We start from the raw sequence: 14,120 nt of genomic DNA on the forward strand, positions 1-14,120 counted from the left end.
TATAGCAAGAATTGAACATAAGGCCGTCTGACCTTCTGTTCTTGACTTTCACTAGGAAAAGCCATCCCCAAGTGGAGCCAATGTTATGCTCCTATACCAATAGGTGTCATATTTCATTATTGACTGATAAAGTGCCAAATATGTTCACCCTTTCCATGCTGCAAAGCTTCCATATTTTGAAAAAATCAAAAAAATGAAAAATGAAAAGAAGGTATGCCCTAAAAGAAAAATCAAAGGGCAAAAAGAATGAAATGGTCAAAAAGAAAGCAAATGAACCCCTAATGAAGAAGACCAGGAATTTCTGCTAGTCCAAAATGCCACTACTATTTTGTTTTTGCAAAGAATCTCATTGTGTGCAATCAGTTGACTCTTGTCACAGTTGATGGATGGCCAAACAGCTTAACCATGGCCAGTTCATGTTTTAAATTTCTTGTTTTAGAGATAGAGGACAAAATCTATCCAAACAGTTCAAGCTTGACAGATAAGTAGTTAGGTAGAGAAGCAAAGGAGCTCAACAGCAAAATATGAGCCCCTGGAAGAAATAAGGGCAGACTTGGATAGTATGGCAGTTAAAAGAAAAGAAGAGAGTAAGGGTTTTCTAGTTTAAATGCACCCAAGGGAAAAGGAAGAAAAAATTTTAGGTGTAATAGGCTGGCTAGGTAGTTTTGATGTTGCAGAAGTAAGCTTATGAGTAATTTTGTTTCTCAAAGATGTTCATCTAATTGTTATCATAAGTTCCATGGCAGCTGTTTGGCTACAGATCAAATGAGGCATGTCTAACTTCCCCTCACTCTTCTCCCGAAAACACTTACTAACCTCCCCCCAAGGATGTTGGGATCTACTCAATACTCCTAGATCACTCCATTTCTTGAAAAAGTTTAAGTGAAGTCACAACTTTGCTTAGGCACAAAGCCACATTTCTTGTGTAGAATCCTTTTTCTTTCCCTTTTGCCTAAGTGGTCAAACTTTATGCTTAGTGCATTCAATTTCAAAATCCATATTAACTCCTAACCTATACTATTTAGCTCCCTAGACCTATCCCCGCTCCCGTATTATATTTATAATAAAAACCCCCCAAATATTATTATTCTCACCCCAGCTAAATTATAGCCATATTTCAACATTTTACGGGGGATTAAAGGTTTATCATAAACCTTGTAATAACCCTTCGCACGCGACCATGGCATTTATTTAATCTTTGGTTAAATAAATAACCAAAGCCGCTCGATAACCTAAGGTAATACCCCTCAAAACATCAAAAAACATTGATTTAATTGATGGGCCCCGCGTCGTAGCCCTCCGCCAACTCCAATTACCGCCAACCGTTGGATCTAGCCCTCCTCATCCAACGACCCAGATCAATATCGCAACCCCTCCATCGCCTGTACTTTAACACCCGGGGAACGATGGTATTCCTGCCGTACCGTGGGACACGTGGCGCCCTCCCGGCATGCTCGCTGCCCCTCCTCCGATACCACCTTAGCCGATAAAGCGGTCTGGGCCAATAGCGCTTACCACACCCACTGACACCCCCGCTGACATCATCGCCACGTCATCCGTGATGTCATCACCACGTCACCCCGCTACATGACAAAATGCTTCCTCATGCTGAGGTCATCTGACTAAAGAGTACCAAAAGCCCGCCAAAGTCAATTTTTTGTTAAAAAGACGTGAAAACGTCATTTTCACTCATTTTACCCTATTTTTCTCTGCACGACTATTGCATGCGATTTACGTCCAAAGCAGCTACTCGACCATATAGTTCGCCACCCAGCCAAATCAAGTCCACAGTCCTGTCCTCCAACTCGTCCCGCAACCTGCAATCCACACAGTGTGTTGTTAAAGACAGGTATTTTCCTTAATTTTGTTCCCAAACCCTGTGAATTTCAGTTTTCTCTACAAGTTGTCCAAAAGACCCAAATTCTATTTCAATTCACCGTACTGCCTTCAAATATACACACTAGAACCACTGCTATTTTTCCCATTTGCCCGCAAAAGCCCCACCCCCAGTTCAAAAACACAAAAACCAAAAATGGAGGCTCCGGTGGCCCTGAAAATTTCTCCCCTTAATGCACCACTTAAAGAGCTGGAGTGGTTACCCTTAGCAGACAAAGATTTCCAAATTAAAGATTTAACTGGTGACAAAAACCACCTCCAGGCATTTTGTGAAATTAGAAACAGTCACAAAAGTAACTCTGATTTATATGGAATTGGGAATCCAACCTGCCCATATACTACCTCCCCTCAGTTAATATTTTCCTAGATATTATCCACCTGTGCTGTGCCAATTATGAAACTGTCAAAAGAGCAGTGATGACTCCATCTGGAACTGTCCTCTTTTATATAACTCCTGAGTCCATCAATGAGATATTGCACTTCAAACACACACAGCCTCTGGCTCCTCTTTCTATGGGATTCTTGCTTGAGCAAGGCTCTAAACTGCCCAATTCTGAGATAACCCATATTGCTCAAACATTTATGAGACCAGATTTTCAGCACAAAGACCCACCTCCCTTTCTACATGTCTCGTTCAATGAAGCTGGAAGATTCATTATTGGTATGATATCCTATGTCCTGGGATTCAAGACAAGTGAATATGTTGATGATACCACCCTAGTTTTGTTGTCCACATTTACTCCATGACAGCCCCCTGCTGTCAAATATGACTATGCTACTTTCATTGCCAACAAGATCCATGACCAACTCTTAGGAGGAATCTTCAAGTATACTTCTTATATATATCATCTGTTCCTGTATTTCCAAACAGACAATTTTCAGCTTCCCAACAGAAAATTGGATTCTAAAGGAGAGAGGAGGTCTGTAATTTTTGGGACCTCAGTCTTCCATAATGTCCATGACTCCCCTTATACCTACTGTGAATTCATTAACTTGTTTATACATCTGGTCTCCTCTCTACTCATGAGAACTCCTCCTCCTAGACTCTCTGGTGATATGCAGAGGATGTTACAGCTCTCCAAGAACTACAGAATAGGTGATTGGTATTTCTACCAGAATCACACTCAGATTAGAATATATGGCTGTGAGTTGTGCCCTTATAAGCTGCCCAAGTATGTGCCCATGAGGTTGTTTGCATTAGAATATTTCAGGCAACTAATAAATTCAGATCTAACTCACTTCTATAGTGCAAAGAAAAAGGCCCAGCTGAAAATAAAAAACCAGTTAGGCCCTTTTATCCTTAACAAAAAGGAAGCATGGCAAGATGCTGATAAAATATTGGGGGAACAACTCAAATTAAGGAAGAGCTTTTGGTGGGTACCCTATGACCCAAATGGCTTTATCGGTGAAAGAAAAGTAAAGAACAGGCTATCAACCTATAAACATTGTAGAATCCCTGATATAGAGCAATTTGCTAATCAAGATGAGTGGGTAGAGGGCACACTGATAGAAGAGCTTACTGAGCAGGAGAAAATGGAACAAGCTATGAAAAATCTAGAAAAGACTCTTGACTTGGACTCTTTTGGACAGGTATCTTTCAAACTGTCTCAACAAACCAGAGTTGACACATCCGCTGCTGGAACTTCTCAACAGCCTATACAAGAAAGCACTACACCAGCTGCAGGGACATCAAAGGGCAAAGAAGTGCTAGATATAGAGCAGCACATAATGACAGATCAGCCAGCAACATCAAAGGAACAGGGCCAAGGGCAAGGTCCTCCTGTCTAGACCATAGCACCAGAGATACCAGCATTATAGACTCCTCTAAATGAGGAAAGGAGCAGGAAAAGAGATAGAAAAGAGCCCACACCTGTAAGTGGACCTGCAAAGCAACCATGGGCAAAAAGGCAAAGAATAAATCCTCTACCTGAAGAGGAAATTATTAAGGAAACCATAGAAAGCCTAAGGGGTGAGAAGGCAACTAGCCCACAGATCTCCCTGGTAATAGAAACATCCACCAGCTCTCATAGGCAGGACCCAGAAAGGCAGCATAGTGTCGAAGTTTCATCCACAAGGCCACAAAGCAAGCAAGGTTCTAATATCAAAAGAACATTCATGGACATTAAGGCCCAGAATGACCCATTGAGGCTACAACTTTATAATAAATTTCTCAAAATGACCCCTACCAACCAGAAAAGGTTAATGTCTGCATATGATATAAAAGAAGGAAAAATGATCTTGAGCCACTTTAAGCCTAAAGTGCAGCAGCCTCAGTCAGCAGCTGACTACATTAGAACAAATCTGGAGGTCCTTGCTAAAGACATTCATCCTATGGACCAAATTGAGCTACATAAGAAAACTGGAGAAATGGTCTACTCTACATTGGCAGATAAGGCAATGTTGGATTATAAATTGTAGAACTCATTGAACAACACATCTACCCAACTAGATTTGGAGAAGGCATCTTCTTTAGCTAAAGACAACAGAATAAAGTCCCTGGAAGAAATTATCATCGAGCTGGGACACGATCCCAAGGATTCCAAAGGAATTAAAACATTGATAAAAAAAAAACGAAGAAGACATTGTTGCCCTCTAGAAACAATTGAAGCTGCCTACTACTCTGCATCCACAAAATACAGAGGTTGTACAGCAAAACGCAGAGGAGGACATGATGGACCTACTTATGAAAATAAATGAGAGACTAAGTGAGACGGAGCAGGTATTGGAGAAAGAATTACAAGAAAAGTAGGGAGAGTCGACCTCCCAGCCATCTCAAATAGCTCCAACATTCACAACTTCCCCTCCCACAGTTACAACAGCAGTGCCTCCCACTGTCCCAGCAACAGCAGTAGGTACTTCAGCAACAACAATAGCAGCAGGTAGCAGCACTACCATGACCATAGAGGAGTTAATAAAAGCCATGGAAGAGCTAAAACTCCAAGTGTCAGAATTAAAAGAAGCCAAAGAGAAATTGGCAAAATTAGAAGTGAGTTATGACAAGTCCAAAATGACTGTGGAAGAAAGGACAAGAGAGGTGAAAGCATTAGAGAACAAGGTAAAATGATTGGAAAAGGAACTCTCTCTAGATAAGCCTCTGGGAGAAATCAAAGGCATTTTATGGGCTAACATCAATCAATCCATCTGTAATATATGGAGATCTATTCAGGTTATATATGAGCAGATTGACTTGATAGCAGCAGCCTAGGTGGAAATTCAAAAGGCCATAATTTTATTGGGACATATGCCCGAACAGGCCAACAGGTTAATACATTTTTTGAACATTAAAACCAGTGAAGAACTAGTAGCACTCAACATTAGAGACAGGACAGGCACCATTCTAACAATCAAAAAAGTTCTGACCATGAGAACCCTGATGCAGAATTTGGAGAGGAAGAGCCAGGACATGCAAGTGGAGGTAAATTATTTTGTAGAGAGATTTGCAGTTTTGCATGAAAGGGGCTTGCCAAGCCTGTTGGGAAGTAATGAACACCTACTGAGACAAGTTGAGTACACACACAAGTTAAATAAACATGCGGCTGATCAAGTAAATGCTTCATCAAGTAATCCAGGAGAGAAGGCCCTTTCATTTGGCCAAACCCTTTACGATAATTTGGAAAATCTATTCTATATTGAGCATGAAGTAAAAAATCTTTTTACAGTCCAGCCTAACTTCTACAAGTACACAGACGGTGATGAGACTTTGAGAAAGCTGCAAAGACATCAGTTACCAGAGGAGCATTGGTGGCAAAGCATGTTGCAAATTCTATAAACATATTTCTGGTATCTTTTATATCCTTGGTGAATCAAAAGTCTTGGTACCATATGCCATAAAGAGGAGAATAGGAATGGATGAGAGTTATGCGGGGCAACAATGTGTCAAATCAAAATTAAATGCACCCGAGGAAGCCGGGGCAGCAGCGTGGAATATCAGTGGAAACAGCCACCAGCCGACTCATCGAGCTTACAGCCAGCACATCGCACCAACTGAGTGGCCAGCACAATAACATTTACTTCTTCATTTATTTCTCCTTGTTTCCAAGATCATTTATTTCTCCTTTTGAGTAGGTAGAATGAGTTATTGCTAGATATTATCTCATTGAGATATTTTGTAAACATTTTTGTACAAATACCTCCCCAAGTTAAGTATTCGGGGTTGGTGATACATTTCTTAGACTGCGTTGTAACTCCGAAAACCTTCTGAATACAAAAGCTGCTGGAATCCATTGTTGTTGGACTCTCTGGATGTGGAATTGATAGCAGAGGACTATGTTACAAAATTCTTGAATCATCTTATGGATCAATAAGTCTCTTTTACTTATGTTTTCAGTTTCTGTGTTTACTATATCATATATGTTTCATGATCTGAATAATAGAGAAAAAAAAATAACTCTGAATTTGCTTGTTTTCACTCTGTGTTCAATCTCTATTATTATTAATGTTTTCTTCAGAATTAGCATAAGCAGGAATTCTTAACTGCTCCTGTTTCCCCTGGTTCTTGCATCTTGAATATTAACTAAGGAATTCTTAACTTATCCCTAGCAATAATCATTCACTTTCCCTCTGTCTGCATGATGAAGGATTCTTAATTGCCTTTCAGCCACTGACTCCATCCCATCTGATTCCAGCTTATAAATTGTCCAATGATTGATTACCTTGCTCTGTAGTACCAACCTCTGTCAAAGAAACCATATCCAACAGTTCATCCTCACAGACTCCATTAGCCCAATGGACTGAAATTCTCATATTTACAACCCTGTTCAATTGAATATCACCATCCAAAAATCAAACAAACCCTTGTACTTCATAACTAGCCTAATATACCTCAAAACAACGCTAAATCATAAAGAGAGAGCCCTCTCTAGATGCAGATAGGCTAGAATCTGTGTCTAAAAGATTGGTCTGTGGTTACCTCGGCCGTATTCCCTGTTTTATAACTTTTGGGGAACAACCTTAGTGATAACAGGGCCGAGGGGGTTGATGGCAAAAGTATGGGTTGAAGAACTAGCAGATAAGCCTATGGTCAGTGGGGCCAAGTTCCTTTCTTCTAAATCGACTGTGATCTAGGATAGACCCTTGCGATTCTGTCATGATTTCATACATTTCTCGAAGTTTGGTTCACGATTTAATAGAAAAGGGGTTCTATAGTACTAGACTATATGTCACACTTGGTACTTGAAGGAATATGTATGATGTTTATGGTTAGCGATATGGGTTCAATCTTCGTCAACTCTATGCGTTTGTTAGATACGATATGTGGTTCCGTTATAAGATAGCATTTGTCTCTTATAATTCTTGAACTGTTTTTGTTGTTGTTTCTTCTGAGCCGATGGTAGAAGAACTATCTTAGAAGGGTTTTCAAAATCATTGTCCTGTTTTTGCTTTGAACTTTTTTAAGCTATGTACTTTACAACACACAGAACAAGTAAAAAATTAACAGTATACAGTTTTGGTCATCGATTTAATAAGATAGTATCAATACTTGCTTTAATCATGAAAACTTACTCATAATGAACAATAGAATATACTTACTACATATCTATTCCTCAAAACAACAGAATATACTTCGTAATTTAGTCCTGATGATAATCATCCATTCTTGGTTAAAAGTAATGTTTTTCTAATAATGAATAATGAACACAGAATTTGTCACTTATCTATTTTTGTTTGTTTATAACCGTATAGATACTTTATGTTCTTGGAAGGTCTCACCACCCAGCCACAGACCTGGAAATTACGTCCAGAGTGCCCCTCTGAGCACTTCCTGCTCCTGACAGTCACTGGGCAGATACAGTCTAGTATCTTGGGCTTCAAGACTACAGTCCACCCTCAAGTCGCATACCAGTTCAACTATTAGTCACAGTTCTTTCCCACTGGTTACTTGTGCCTAGCTCAAGGAAAAAATCTCAGCAGCATTTCCCCTTCTTTCTTCCTCTTTCCCCCTCTTTCCCTTTCTTCCCTCTTGGGAAGGAAAGATGAACAACTGTCTCTAACTCTCTCAAGAGTTATGTAACTATTTCATTTAGTTCCTTAACAAACTTCTTAAATTTCTTAAATAAAAAAATAACAAGATGTTCTCGCTTTTCAGCCTTAATCCTTCAGCAAACTGTGTTAAGAAAAGTAAAAGTTTTGAAGTAATACATAAAACTTGGTAAGAAAAAATAAATGTTTGTGTGGAATAGGGTGTTACAGCTTCCCCCACTTATGAGGAACACTGTCTTTTGGTGTTCTTCTAAGAAAATAATGTCAGATGGGCTTTCTGCATAGTCTCCTCTTCTTCCCAAGTAGCATCTTCCGGGCCAAATTGCTTCCATTGAACTTTAACCTAGGTGATGGCTTGTTTCCGCAAGATGGTCTCTCCGATCGAGAATATGAAGAGGTTTTGCCCGAAACTTTCCCTCTCGTTCGACCTGCACAATTTACAATTTACTATCAAAATTGTACAAAACAACAATTCAATGTTACCTATTTAATTGTTTTATTACCTATATATTTTCCCAGTTAATTATATGTTGAGGATTGTCCACACATTTTTTTTAACAAGGAGACATGGAAGACATTGTGGACCCAAATGTGGCTGGGGAGTGCTAATTTGTATGCCACTGGTCCAATTCGTTCCAATATTTGGAATGATCCACAATACCGAGGTGCCAGCGTAGCGCAACCCTTCCACTGTAAAGTACTTTTCGGAGTTTGACTTTCAAATACACATGATCCCCCAACTGGAATTCTTTATGAGTCCTTTTCTTATCTACATAAACATTTTGCCTATCCTGAGCGGCTTTTAAGTTCTGTCAGACCTTTTTAACTGTAGCCTCCATTTCAGCTAACGTATCAAGACCCAATGCTAGCTTATTAACTGGACTATTCCAATTTGTGGGTACCTAACACTTTATTCCATACAACACCTCAAAAGGGCTCATGCCCAATGATTCATGATGTTCGTTATTATAGGCAAACTCTACCAGGTGGAGGTAGTCCTCCCACTTGCGCAGTTGTTGGATTACGAACATCCTTAACATGTCTTCCAGGACTTGATTCACTCACTCTATTTAGCCATCCGTCTGTTGATGGTAGGCATTACTTAATTGAATCTGAGTACCTAACCCAGCAAAGATGGTTTTCCAAAATGTGGATGTAAATTTTGCATCTATGTCATAAATTACTACCCTGGGTATCCCGTGTAACCAGAAAATTTCCCTCAACAATATGTCTGCGATTTCTAAATTCTTGTAGGTGAATTTCACAAATATGAAATAAGCAGTTTTACTTAACTTTTCCACTACCACCATAATTGAGTCATGTTATTTCTTAGTGCAAGGTAACCCTATGATGAAGTCTAGAGTGATCGTCTCCCATTTGCACTCAGAAATGGGTAACAACTACAATAGACTAGCGGGATGCTGATGCTCCACCTTCACCAACTAGCACTCTAAACATTTTGATAAGTATTCCGTAACATCCTTCCTTAAACCTGGCCAGAAATAATTTTTCCTAATGGTAGACAATAGTTTCTAGTATCTTGGGTGAGCGACGTAAGGCTTCCTATGAAATTCATCCAATAACAATTGTTTGACAGAATTTTGGTTGGGAACATATATCTTGTTTCTGAATGTTAACAATTTGTCTAGGTTTATACCATAATTAAACTGTTTCCCTCTCTTTTGAACTTCCGATGTTTGCTGCCAAAGGAATTCATAGTCTGGGTCTTTGAGGGATAATTATTACAGTATAAGTTATTAAGCATAAACAAAATCTTGATATATATATTACATGTGTAAAGTAACATGGTTCAGGTTTTAAATGACCACGCGTAACATTTTGATTAACACACATTCTATGCAAATTGAAATTGTTATTTATGTAATGATTTTGCTATAATTAATTTTATTACATAGTTCACATGATTCAGTTTAATGATTCTATATCCTAACCCATTAAACCTTGGATTCCCAACCCCAAGAGATGGCGGGAGTGAACTTCTGGATAATTCTTGTTGCTCTCCAGTTGTTCATCACTTTATGGGTAAGGTTGCACCATCGACGGTTCTCCATGGTTCAACTTCATCGAACGGTTAAAAGTAATTCCTTTAACTCCTTTCTCCGCTGCATCCTAAATAACTTTCGGCATTTCTTTCTCTGTCTGGCAGAGTTGCCATGCTCCGACTCATGGCTTTGAGGTTTCTCTCTAGTTCGCCTCTACTTCTACTTGTTGTTGACAATACCTCCCTTGTTTAGTCACATTTCCTCCCTGGCTACTTGCTGGGTGATTAGTTCATATGAAAATGGCTCTGGTGTTTCTTCCTTGGAGGTTTTCATGCATCTTACCCACTCAGGTAATGTAATGTCTATTTGTTTTTAGCATCCTTTTGTTGTTTCAGTCATTTGATGGCTCCTCTTTTCTAACAATATCTTGTGTTTTGCATTTCGCGGAGCGTTTCCAGCAGTGGGCGAATGGCCTCTCCAGGTTGAAACCCTACCTCACTATGTCGGTCTGCGGATTTACAATTTCAAGGTCGCTCCCAACCTCTGGGTAAAGTGAAAGAGATTCTGGAATTTGCTTGGTTTGCAGGGTTAAGTGCCTTTAAGAGTTTTAATGGCTTGACTTGCCAGTTATTGAAAGGTCCGTAAACTTTTTCATAGAACTTGTCAGTAGTTGCTTTAGGTATTCTGAATTCTAGAGTATAGACATCCACAACACTATATTTCTCAGCTCTACTCCTAAGCCATCGTTTTTGTTTAAAATAAGTTCTGGGTGTGCAAACCCGAAATCGGTTGCTAGTTTCTCTTGGAATCAAGTTGTAATTTAACTTGTGAAACTTGTGGATGGATGATTTATTACACTAAATCTCTGAGCCTTGTATGTTCATTTATTATTTATATATGCATGTTGGAAGGGTTTCCAATTTCTTCGTGGCATTGATCTGATAAGGTTCTTTTACAGTTGGCTCGACCTGCTCTAGTATTATGAAGCCTTTAATCAGTTAACCAATTTCTTAATATCTAGTATTTTACGCAAGTTTATTATCTGCCTCATTGTTAAATTCCGCACTCAAATATGCTATGCAGTTGGGGTTTACCCAAACGTTAACAATAATTTACTTTATGTGTTTTCTACTGTTATTACTACAACATAGACATGTTAGACTTATTTTCTAGCAGTTTCATACATATCTTGAGTTATATCTCTATTTCTCTGCGATAATTTCCGCAAGGTATTTGTAATAAATCCTTTTTATTTTACCTTATTTCTTAAAGAAGTTTATTTTGGGTTTCCCTTTTTAAATGTACCCTTTAAGCTAGATTAGCCGCAGGATTTAGTCTGTCGACTTTGCTTGTTTTCTTTTCATAACTAAAGGGTCTGAAAGGGCAGACACTCTACCATGGTACTTTTCCTATATGGGATGTCAGCAATCGTAATGTTTCCTTCCTAGAACTGAAAATTCTTTTGTCAAAAGGTTTCCTAACAGTTTCATTATTCTCAGAGAGTTTCTTACTTTTCTATCTTTCGTACTTAAAGATTTATACATAATAAATTCCAATTTCTTTTACAGTTTTTCCTCTATGTTCTTTTGTTAAAAATGTTACACTCACTACTAGCCAACTAATATGCAAAAATATGTCTAAAGGCTGACATAGGATTTTTACTGTAATAACCCATCTATTACTTTCAAGCAGAAATCAGAGTTCTAATTTTGACAATATATTTCATATTTGAGAGTTTTAGATACTTATCTGGTTCTATAGAATTCCACTGTTGTCCTCTTGGACCAAATTTCAACTATAAGTTGACAAGTTTCCTCCCAACCATGAGACTCGCTTTCAGGCCAAAGTCTCCCCCCAAGCTGTTGCTCACATGACAGATGCTTTCCTATAAGACTAACAGTCTTATCATTTACAGCTATCTGGTCTTAACCAGACTTAGCTCCTGGACCCGTCTCACATATCAGCGCAAAAACATCTCCTTTTTCTTCTTCTTTCTTCATCTCAGGTATCAATACCCTCTTGATTTCTTTTTGGACAATAAATCTTCAATGAAATACTTAGGGATAAGTAACTACTTATCCTAACTACTTTGACATGTGAGAGTCACAAAATTTTTTATCACTCAAACATTTGTTTTATGCATAACTTAATTAAAATCTTAAATATATATATTTAAATAATAATAATAAATATTTACAATCACGGAATACATCACAGTATTCATTGAAAATCAAAGAAGAAAAATTAACCGACTTATCTTTGGTATAAATATAGGTACTCAAACAGAGCGAACATCCCATCTTTGTATTAAGAATTGTTTGTTTAATTAGCCCCTGTCACTGCATCTTAGGCTGACTGTTTTTTTTTAAAAAGTGGGGAATAAGCTCAAGATGTTGTGTTCGTTGTTTTCTGAAGGCACGAGAGATAAAGTTGCGAGCAAAACTGCAAGTGGGAAATGGTATAATTGAAAATAATGGTATTATAATTGGCCTGGCGGTGGTTATTGAGTCGTATCCAAGGCTTCGTTAGCACTTCCACGGAAGTAAGAAAGGTGCTTACGTTATGTGCGTTTGTTTTTTAAGGTGTTAAGGGTTTATTTAAAAAAAATTAATGATATTTATTAACGTTTAATATCTACATGAATTAAAGTTTTTAATATTGCTATATTCTAATTACTTATATATAAATTTATTCAAGTTGGTAATTTGATTTTTTTAAATAAAAAACAATAAAAAAATGATGCTCAATTTTATATAGGTCCCATTAGCAGTGGACAATTCCAATGATAGTGTAGACTATCCAAGTGGCTCAATGGTGACCAAAAACATTCGGATGAGTAGTTCAGCTGTAATGTCGCGAGCAGCAACTGCACTTGTTTGATGCCGACCTTCGATTTAATGTATACGACGAATATATTTTCGGAATATCGAATATCATTTGTCAATTCAAGAATATTACTTTATCTTAACACAAGTCGTTTTCGTTTTCAATAAGAGACACACAAATTCAATATATATATATATATATATATATATATATATATATATATATATATATATATATATATATATATATATTCGCTAGTATTTGCTGGTCTTGGGTCAAATGTTTCAGTTTCCAGAGTTTCTGTTTTATATCTAAACCATGTACAGATTTCCGGTGTAAACTGGGACCATGGTGGTGCATATGTGACATGTGCTTCTGTTGCTGTTTTACATGCCAGACCGAATTCTCATGAAGTTGTTTTCTTCTATGGCCATCCTCTAACTAGAAACCGAATTTCTATCTTTGAATTTACCTCTTTTCTCTGCTTACTGTATCTGGTATTAGACCTCTGGTATTTTTTTTGGTTTTCATTTGGAACGATTTTAAATTTTACCACCTTGGGACTAGCAGTATTAATGGCCTTTATCTTCTCCAGACCGGTATAGGACGGATATAAATGAGGGTTGGTCATTATCGTTGTCGATAGTTTATGAAATCCTACCTGCAGAATCTATCTATATCTGGAGGATATCTTTGAGGGTGGCGGGCATGTTTTTTTAATCAGACTTTCCTCTTCGAGTTAATGCACAGCCCATCCCGAGGCATACTTTTTTGTACTGTCTGAAGTTTCCTTTAGGTAGAACCATCCTTTTCCTATCCTCCACCCTGTACGCCTCTTTCCAATGCTGATAGTGGTGTACGTCCAAATCCATTTTTAGTCTTTCCTTGGGTTTAATTGAGGTCATGTACCAGACCTTTTCTTCTGATGGAATTAAAATCTGACTCATCAGCCACGGAGGCTATGGTCCACATGGCCATACAGGCTGAATCACTCCATAATAAAGCCAGACCGTCTTCTGATTGGCCTTCCACCTTGGATGATATGCTGGTACATCCTTCGAACCCTCCACATGTTTCAGAAGTTGAAAAATATCATCTTGGAAAAGTTCCTTCTGAAGATCGCTCCCGCAAATCTCATAAGCCGGCAAAGACTTCACAACCTCCGGGAGCTATTCGGATTGACAGTTTACAGTTGACTGAGCGTATTGATAGTCTTCAAGATAAAGCCTTAATTGGGCGGTGGCATTTCCCAGAGCTGAATGACAATCAGATGAGAGACTGGCTAGAAGCTCAGTGGAAACCCATCATCGGGTATATCCCGATTATTGCTAAGCTTTTGAAAGATTGGTTTTGTTTCCATTTTCTTAATGCAGGGGATCTGGAAGCCATTTTAAAACATCAATGGGTATATGGCTG

The 14,120-nt window shown here is 38.3% G+C and overlaps 1 pseudogene; it reads right to left on the bottom strand.

Moving 5' to 3' along the window:
• Positions 1-13,335, bottom strand: part of LOC149175215 (uncharacterized) — a 60,980-nt pseudogene extending 47,645 nt beyond the window's left edge.
• Positions 13,336-14,120: the final 785 nt, after the last annotated feature.

This window comes from Pinus tabuliformis, chromosome 4_1 (assembly GCF_031772625.1).
Source record: "Pinus tabuliformis cultivar Carrire ecotype Pingquan chromosome 4_1, CPIR1, whole genome shotgun sequence".
Lineage (NCBI taxonomy): Eukaryota > Viridiplantae > Streptophyta > Pinopsida > Pinales > Pinaceae > Pinus > Pinus tabuliformis.